The 10,091-nt window shown below is 40.5% G+C and overlaps 1 protein-coding gene across 1 annotated transcript in view; it reads left to right on the top strand.

Annotated features, from left to right (window-relative positions):
* LOC146978040 (major histocompatibility complex class I-related protein 1-like) overlaps positions 1 to 10,091 on the top strand; it is a 568,607-nt gene that overhangs the window by 284,336 nt on the left and 274,180 nt on the right. The gene's annotated exons all lie outside the window — the stretch shown is intronic.

Below are 10,091 nucleotides of genomic sequence, written 5' to 3'. Positions count from 1 at the left end.
TTAACTGCTCGTGTGTACACCCTCAAACAGATCTAATGTACGACAAATCTGTACTTAGTACGAGCAAAAGGTGTACATTTTCCGAACCATAAGACCTTGCTGAACGCGTCCATGTCACTTTGGTGTTTCTAGAGTAAAAATTGTTGATTGGGTCGCAGGTTGGAAACTTTGGGACGTTTAGAAAATCAGCGCCTACTTTTGAATGGGAGTCAATGAGAGGAGAGAGGGACCTGGCTGCACTCGGAAGCTCCCAGTTTAAATTGTGTTCGTCTCTCTGGTTTTTGAGCACATGAAGAGATCGAGGATGAGCTTGTCTACAAGCATGCCCGAAATTATGTGTTAGATGGAATCTGTGGCCGTGCTGACAGGAAGAGAGAAAAATGTGAGAGGATTTTTTAGACCCTCTGTCACTCTGCCAACTGCCAACGTCCGAACAGTCCGTCCCATTGACTTTCATGTTAAATCTGAATTTTGTCAGAAATTTTAATGAATTTAAAACTATACATATATCTGAAACTGTTGAAGATATCAATAAGCTGAGATATAGCTGAATAGTTGAAAGGTTTGTGAACAGTTTAAAAGTTGAATGAAGTCTGTAGCTGAAAGTATGCTGAAGCTATTAGAGGCTGAATGAAGCAGAAGATTTGAAGAGTTTGAAGACTGTTTCAATGTATTTCCTATGAGAGAAAAATTGCACAAAAGTTAAATATTTTAAAAAGTATAAAACGTATGAAAGAGAAAAATAATAGCATAAATGTCCTGAAAAAGCTGCACGTTTTGATATATGACATGTTGAAATAGCCCCAAGTATGACGACTAGTTAAACGCAGAAAAAGGGAAGAAGACTCAGAATAATAATAAGTTTAAAGAAACAAAATGGCCGAACAGAATAACAATACTGTGAATGCTTCCAGCATTCACACTAAAAATCCACACAATAACAGTAGTGCCCGGGCTTCGCCCGGGCACTGGTCCCTGCAGCTATTTCATAGCTGTTGGGACCAGTGCCCGGTGCGATTGCCCGTGGCCCTAATAAGAAAAAATCCACACAATAACAGTAGTGCCCGGGCTTCGCCCGGGCACTGGTCCCTGCAGCTATTTCATAGCTGTTGGGACCAGTGCCCGGTGCGATTGCCCGTGGCCCTAACTAGAAAATTTCCTCTCGGGAAATTTTGAATGGGCCACGGGAGCTACTGCGGGTTGTGCCATCTCTGTCAACATGGGAATCAAACCCACGATCTTAAGGTCAAGACAGAGCTGATCAGACAGACACATGATCATCTTTCTATAAGCACTGATATGGAGGAGCTGTAACCACATTAGGTTACCTGTGTGTGTGTGTGTGTGTGTGTGTGAGTGTGTGTGTGTTTGTGTGTGTGTGTGCACTGTAATCACATGAAGCTGGCTCTAGAGTCTGTGTGTGTGTGTGTGTGACTGACTTGTCACATAGTTAGTTAGTAGCTGCATCCTGTGTCAGTCTGATTTAGCTGTGTCTGTGTTTATAAACATTTAAACGAGCGCCAGGTGGATTGTTTATGAAGTTAACGAGCTCTGGCCTGAGGATCAAAGAGGTTACCAACGCGATAGGGGCCCCCGCAGGCTGAGACAGACAGAAACGTGGAGAAAAACAGCCATTTTCTGCCGCTAAACCGGCCTCACAATTAGGCTTAGCATGACAAAACGGTAACTCCTATCAGAACAAAACACAGATCAACGTTGCTCTAAGGACTTACTGAAAATTTCGGTACGATTTGGTGTTTCTACAGTAAATATTTTGGCGACGCTGGCAGTTTTAAAACATCAGGCCGTTCTGCTCCTCTCAGAAAATATTTGTATTGGACTCAATGAGGAGCAGGGACAGACGTGGCCGCACTCAGAGGCTGATTCTGTAAGTTCTGTAAGTCTCTCTGATATTTTGACACATGACATGAGAGATAACAAGGTTGTCTTACAAATTCTGAAAAAATTATGTCTGTAGAGTGTAAATTGTGGCCGTGGTGGCAATTTATCCAGAAAAAATACAGAATGTTTCTTCACTCTCTCCCACTCTAACCGATGATGTCACGCACTCTGACACGAACATTCTGTCCAATACACACCCATTATAATCTCATAATTTCTCCAAAAATGATCATGGTCATTGATCAGGGATTGATCAAAACCATATGACCTATCAAAACGTGGAGTAATACGACAATACACAAGACTTGTGTCTACTGTTTAAAGTTTAAATGGAGTCTCTAGGTGAAAGTATGCCTGAGCAGTAGACGTTTGTTAAACTCCAATGATTGGTCTTTTTCGCTCTTTTTTTTCCGCCCGTCCCATTGACTTACATGCAAAATTTTGCGTAGTTTTTCGCGACTTACGTCGCGAAAAATTCGTACACTGTTGAGAAAAGTAATAGCACACTGATCCCGATCAGGACGCACATTTTGATATATAATTTGTCCTGCAACTCTTCGAGTTGCAGGACTAGTAGCGGACCGAAGTCTGGCCGGAAGATGAAGGAGAAAATAGAATAACTAGGAAAAAATCCACACAATAACAGTAGTGCCCGGGCTTCGCCCGGGCACTGGTCCCTGCAGCTATTTCATAGCTGTTGGGACCAGTGCCCGGTGCGATTGCCCGTGGCCCTAATAATAAGTTTAAAGAAACAAAATGGCCGAACAGAATAACAATACTGTGAATGCTTCCAGCATTCACACTAATAAGTTTAAAGAAACAAAATGGCCGAACAGAATAACAATACTGTGAATGCTTCCAGCATTCACACTAACTAGAAAATTTCCTCTCGGGAAATTTTGAATGCCGCGGGCTACTGCCGATTTTGCCATCTCTGTCAACATGGGAATCAAACCCACGATCTTAAGGTCAAGACAGAGCTGATCAGACAGACACATGATCATCTTTCTATAAGCACTGATATGGAGGAGCTGTAACCACATTAGGTTAAGTGTGTGTGTGTGTGTGTGTGTGTGTGTGTGTGTGTGTGTGTGTGTGTGTGAGTGTTGTGTGTGTGTGTGTGTTGTGTGTGTGTGTGTGTGTGTGTGTGTGTGTGTGTGTGTGTGTGTGTGTGTGTGTGTGTGTGTGTGTGCGCGTGCGTGCGTGTGTGTGTGTGTGTGTCACCAACAAGGTTTAACTTTAAAACCAGATTAAATCATGGTTTAAGTTTAAATTCTGTTGCACGTTAACTGTGTTTTAATCACATGAAGGTGTGTGTGTGTGTGTGTGTGTGTGTGTGTGACTGTAATCACATGAAGCTGGCTCTAGAGTCTGTGTGTGTGTGTGACTGACTTGACACATAGTTAGTTAGTAGCTGCATCCTGTGTCAGTCTGATTTAGCTGTGTCTGTGTTTATAAACATTTAAACGAGCGCCGGTGGATTGTTTATGAAGTTAACGAGCTCTGGCCTGAGGATCAAAGAGGTTACCACGGCGATAGGGGCCCCCGCAGGCTGAGACAGACAGAAACGTGGAGAAAAACAGCCATTTTCTGCCTCTAAACCGGTCTCACAATTAGGCCTAGCATGAGAAAACGGTAACTCCTATCAGAACAAAACACAGATCAACGTTGATCTAAGGACTTACTGAAAATTTCGGTACGAGTTGGTGTTTCTACAGTAAATATTTTGGCGACGCTGGCAGTTTTAAAACCTCAGGCCGTTCTGCTCCTCTCAGAAATTTTTTGTATTGGACTCAATGAGGAGCAGGGACAGACGTGGCCGCACTCAGAGGCTGATTCTGTCAATTCTGTAAGTCTCTCTGATATTTTGAGCACATGACATGAGTCAGAACAAGTTTGTCTTACTAATTCTGAAATAGTTATGTCTGTAGAGTGTAAATTGTGGCCGTGGTCACAGTTTATCCAGAAAAAATACAGAATGTTTCTTCACTCTCTCCCACTCTAACCGAGATGTCACGCACTCTGACACGAACATTCTGTCCAATACACACCCATTATAATCTCATAATTTCTCCAAAAATGATCATGGTCATTGATCAGGGATTGATCAAAAACTATATGACCTATCAAAACGTGGAGTAATACGACAATACACAAGACTTGTGTCTACTGTTTAAAGTTTAAATGGAGTCTCTAGGTGAAAGTATGCCTGAGCAGTAGACGTTTGTTAAACTCCAATGATTGGTCTTTTTTTCCCGCCCGTCCCATTGACTTACATGCAAAAATTTTGCGCAGTAAATCGCGACTTACGTCGCGAAATATTCGTACACTGTTGAGAAAAGTAATAGCACAGCGATCCCGATCAAGCCGCACGTTTTGATATATAATATGTCCTGCAACTCTTCGAGTTGCAGGACTAGTAGCGGACCGAAAGTCGGCCGGAAGTGGAAAAATAATAATAACTAGAAAAAGATAGCATTTCCTGCAGAAAATGCGTGTGAATGCTGAAAGCAGCTGAACGCTGTTGCTGAAGCAATGCTGAATGAGCTGAAGAAATTGTTGAATTAATGCTAAATTAGTTGACGAAACTGCTAAAGCAATGTTGAAAAGACTAATGCTAGAGTAGAATAGAGAGTAGAGGAATACTTTATTCATCCCTAGGAGGGAAAAAGCTTAAACATATAACTTGTAGAAAGGTAAAAAGCAGTAGAAATGCTAAAGGGAGAAGAAAACATTGAAATTCTGCATGTTTAAATGTAATGGTTAAATTGTTGAAATCTGTAGCTAACCTGACAGGAAGGACAACTGATGAACCAGCACTAACATAGCCGAAGCAATGGCTGAGAATATATTTAAAAGTAGAAGATGTGAGACTTTGTATGAAATGGCTGGAAATTACTTGAATTGTCAAAGAAGAGTTTGAAAAATTCCTGAATTAGGAAAAAAGTTAATGCCTACTGAAATACATTGTAAACTGACAGCAGAAGAACATTGTTTGAAGAATATAGATGGAGCATTAGCTGAGGAGTAGAACATGTAAACAGCGGGTTTAATGGTGTGAAATGGTTGAGAAGAGCCTCAGTAGTTTAGGATACGTGTAAAACAATGTGTTCAACATGACCAAAATGGGGAAATGTGTATTTTCAGTTTAAATAGCTAAAGAACAAAATTAACAGCAACGAGTCCATTAACTACAACAGGAAGATAGAGAGGTACAAAACAGTCAGACAACTGTAGGAAGTGTGTGTGGTGTGTGTGTGTGTGTGTGTGTGTGTGTTGGATGTGTGTGTGTGTGTGTGTGTGTGCGCGTGCGTGTGTGTGTGTGTTTGTGTCCATTTGTGTGTGTGTTGGCTATGTGTGTATGGTCAGTGTGTGTCCATTTGTGTGTGTGTGTGTGTGTGACACTGACAGACTGAGAGAGAATGTGTGTGATAGATATGAATTGTTGAAATAGCACAAAGTATGAAGGAGGAGTTAGATCCTGAAAAAGAGCGGAAGAAGTAAGAATAATAAGATAGATAGATAGATAGATAGATAGATAGATAGATAGATAGATAGATAGATAGATAGATAGATAGATAGATAGATAGATAGATAGATAGATAGATAGATGGACAGAGAGAGAGAGACAGATAGAGAGGGTGACAGAGGGAGAAAGAGAGACAGAGAGTGAAACACACACACACACACACACAGGTAGATAGATAGACAGATAGATAAATAGACAGACAGACAGATAGATAAATAGACAAACAGACAGATAGATAGATAGATAGATATAGAGAGAAGGAGAGAGGGAGAGAGAGGGAGGGAGGGAGGGAGAAGAGAGAGAGATAAGGAGAGGGAAGGATAGAGAGAGGGAGGAAGGGAAGGAGAGAGGGAAGAAGGGAGGGAGACAGAAGAGAGAGAGGGAAGGATAGAGAGAGGGAGGAAGGGAGGGAGAGAGGGAAGAATAGAGAGAGGGAGGAAGGGAGGGGTTATAATTATTATCATTTAGAAGTATATAGTATGAATAATATCATTTCAGACAGACAGACAGACCCAGAGAGAAGAGAGAGAGACAAATAGAGAGGGTGACACAGAGAGAGAGAGAAAGAGAGAGAGATAGATAGATAGATAGATAGACAGACAGACAGACAGACAGACAGACAGACAGACAGACAAAGAGAGAGAGAGACAGATAGAGAGGGTGACACACACCCACAGATAGATAGATAGATAGATAGATAGATAGATAGATAGATAGATAGATAGATAGATAGATAGATAGATAGAGAGAGAGAGAGAGAGAGAGAGAGAGAGACAGACAGACAGACAGACAGACAGACAGACAGACAGACAGACAGACAGACAGACAGACAGACAGACAGACAGACAGACAGACAGACAGACCATGCCACAGCATGGTGGCAGCTTTAACCATAGGCTTTAACTGCTCTGTGACACCCTCAAACAGATCTAATGTACGACAAATCTGTACTTAGTACGAGCAAAAGGTTTACATTTTCCGAACCATAAGACCCTGCTGAACGCGTCCGTGTCACTTTAGTGTTTCTAGAGTAAAAATTGTTGATTGGGTCGCAGGTTGGAAACTTTGGGACGTTTAGAAAATCAGCGCCAACTTTTGAATGGGAGTCAATGAGAGGAGAGAGGGAAATGGCTGCACTCGGAGGCTCCCAGTTTAAATTGTGTTCGTCTCTCTGGTTTTTTGAGCACATGAAGAGATCAAGGATGAGCTTGTCTACAAACATGGCCGAAATTATGTGTGTAGAGTGTAATCTGTGGCCGTACTGACAGGATAGAGAGAAAAATGTGAGAGGATTTTTAGACCCTCTGTCACTCTACCAACTGCCAACGTCCGAACATTCCGTCCCATTGACTTTCATGTTAAATTTGAATTTTGTCAGACATTTTAATGATTTTAAAACTATACATATATCTGAACCTGTTGAAGATATCAATAAGCTGAGATATAGCTGAATAGTTGAAAGGTTTGTGAACAGTTTAAAAGTTGAATGAAGTCTGTAGCTGAAAGTATGCTGAAGCTATTAGAGGCTGAATGAAGCAGAAAATTTGAAGAGTTTGAAGACTGTTTCAATGTATTCCTATGGGAAAAAAATTGCACAAAAAGTTAAATATTTTAAAAAGTATAAATAGTATGACAGAGAAAAATAATAGCATAAATGTCCTGAAAAAGCTGCACGTTTTGATATATGAATTGTTGAAATAGCACAAAGTATGAAGAACGAGTTAAACGCAGAAAAAGGGAAGAAGACTCAGAATAATAATAACTAGAAAAAGATAGCATTTTCTGCAGGAAATGCGTGTAACTGCTGAAAGCAGCTGAACGCTGTTGCTGAAGCAATGCTGAATGAGCTGAAGAAATTGTTGAATCAATGCTAAATTAGTTGACGAAACTGCTAAAGCAATGTTGAAAAGACTAATGCTTAGAGTAGAGTAGAGTAGAGAGTAGAGGAATACTTTATTCATCCCTAGGAGGGAAAAAGATGAAACATATAACTTGTAGTGTGAGATGAATGCCTTTTTAAAGGTAAAAAGCAGTAGAAATGCTAAAGGGAGAAGAAAACATTGAAATTCTGCATGTTTAAATGTAATGGTTAAATAGTTGAAAATCTGCAGCTAACCTAACAGGAAGGACAACTGATGAACCAGCACTAAACATAGCCGAAGCAATGGCTGAGAATATATTTAAAAGTAGAAGATGTGAGACTTTGTATGAAATGGCTGGAAATTACTTGAATTGTCAAAGAAGAGTTTGAAAAATTCCTGAATTTGGAAAAAAGTTAATGCCTACTGAAATACATTGTAAACTGACAGCAGAAGAACATTGTTGAAGAATATAGATCATTAGCATTAGCTGAGGAGTAGAACATGTAAACAGCGGGTTTAATGGTGTGAAATGGTTGAGAAGAGCCTCAGTAGTTTAGGATACGTGTAAAACAATGTGTTCAACATGACCAAAATGGGGAAATGTGTATTTTCAGTTTAAATAGCTAAAGAACAAAATTAACAGCAACGAGTCCATTAACTACAACAGGAAGATAGAGAGGTACATACAAAACAGTCAGACAACTGTAGGAAAAGTGTGTGTGTGTGTGTGTGTGTGTGTGTGTGGTGTGTGTTGTGTGTGTGTGTGTGTGTGTGTGGTGTGTGTGTGTGTGTGTGTGTGTGTGTGTGTGTGTGTGTGGTGTGTGTGTGTGTGTGTGTGTGTGTGTGTGTGTGAGGAAGATATACATAAAGTTCTGACCTGACAACTGTATGAAATGTGTGTGTGTTGGACGTGTGTGTCTGTTTGTGTATGGTTAGTGTGTGTCCATTTGTGTGTGTGTTTGTTGTGTGTGCATGTTTGTCTGTTTGTGTGTAATTGTGTAAATTGTGTATGTGTTTGGTAAGTGGTTGTATGTTTGTTGGGTGTGTGTGTGTGTGTGTGTGTGTGTGTGTGTGTGTGTGTGTTGTGTGTGTGTGGTAGTTAGTGTGTGTCCATTTGTGTGTGTGTGTGTGTGTGTGTTGGATGTGTGTGTATGGTGAGTGTGTGTGTGTCCATTTGTGTGTGTGCGTGTGTGTGTATGGTGTGTGTGTGTGTGTGTGTGTGTGTTGTGTGTGTGTGTGTAGTAGTAGTTAGTGTGTGTCCATTTGTGTGTGTGTGTTGGATGTGTATGCATGGTGAGTGTGTGTCCATTTGTGTGTGTGTTGGATGTGTGTGTATGGTGAGTGTGTGTCCATTTGTGTGTGTGTGTGTGTGTGTGTGTTGTGTGTCCATTTGTGTGTGTGTGTGTGTGTGTGTGTGTTGGATGTGTGTGTGTGTGTGGTAGTTAGTGTGTGTCCATTTGTGTGTGTGTGTGTGTGTGTATGACCGACAGACAGTCAGACAGAGAGAATGTGTGTGCGTTGCCATGGTGACGTTGCCATGGTGAGGTTACCATGGTGAGGTTGCCATGTTGAGGTTACCATGTAACTGTTGGCTGGTGGCTTTAAGGTATGGTGGCAGCTTTAACCATAGGCTTTAACTGCTCTGTGACACCCTCAAACAGATCTAATGTACGACAAATCTGTACTTAGTACGAGCAAAAGGTTTACATTTTCCGAACCATAAGACCTTGCTGAACGCGTCCATGTCACTTTGGTGTTTCTAGAGTAAAAATTGTTAATTGGGTCGCAGGTTGGAAACTTTGGGACGTTTAGAAAATCAGCGCCTACTTTTGAATGGGAGTCAATGAGAGGAAGGGAGGGAAGTGGCCGCACTCGGAGGCTCCCAGTTCAAATTGTGTGAGTCTCTCTGGTTTTTTGAGCACATGAAGAGATCAAGGATGAGCTTGTCTACAAGCATGCCCGAAATTATGTGTGTAGAGTGTAATCTGTGGCCGTACTGACAGGATAGAGAGAAAAATGTGAGAGGATTTTTAGACCCTCTGTCACTCTGCCAACTGCCAACGTCCGAACATTCCGTCCCATTGACTTTCATGTTAAATCTGAATTTTGTCAGAAATTTTAATGATTTTAAAACTATACATATATCTGAAACTGTTGAAGATATCAATAAGCTGAGATATAGCTGAATAGTTGAAAGGTTGTGAACAGTTTAAAAGTTGAATGAAGTCTGTAGCTGAAAGTATGCTGAAGCTATTAGAGGCTGAATGAAGCAGAAGATTTGAAGAGTTTGAAGACTGTTTCAATTCATTTCCTATGGGAGAAAAATTGCACAAAAAGTTAAATATTTTAAAAAGTATAAATAGTATGAAAGAGAAAAGTCATAGCAATATTGTCCTGAGAAAGCTGCACGTTTTGATATATGAATTGTTGAAATAGCACAAAGTATGAAGGAGCAGAAAACTGCTGAAAAAGGGTGGAAGAAGTAAGAATAATAATAATAATAAGTATAAAGATTTGAATAACAATAGTGTGAATGCTTGCAGCATTCACACTAATAATAAGTATAAAGATTTGAATAACAATAGTGTGAATGCTTCCAGCATTCACACTAATAATAACTAGAAAAAGAAAGCATTTCCTGCAGAAAATGCGTGTGAATGCTGAAAGCAGCTGAACGCTATTGCTGAAGCAATGCTGAATGAGCTGAAGAAATTGTTGAATCAACGCTAAATTAGCTGAAGAAACTGCTAATGCAATGGCAAAAAGGCATTATAGCTGAGAAATAGCAGAAATAGAAT

The sequence above is a fragment of the Trachurus japonicus genome, chromosome 11, assembly GCF_045865225.1.
Source record: "Trachurus japonicus isolate A0001 chromosome 11, Traja_1.0".
Taxonomy (NCBI): domain Eukaryota; kingdom Metazoa; phylum Chordata; class Actinopteri; order Carangiformes; family Carangidae; genus Trachurus; species Trachurus japonicus.
Note: the sequence above shows the minus strand (reverse complement) of the source record. Positions and strands in the feature narration are given on the sequence as shown.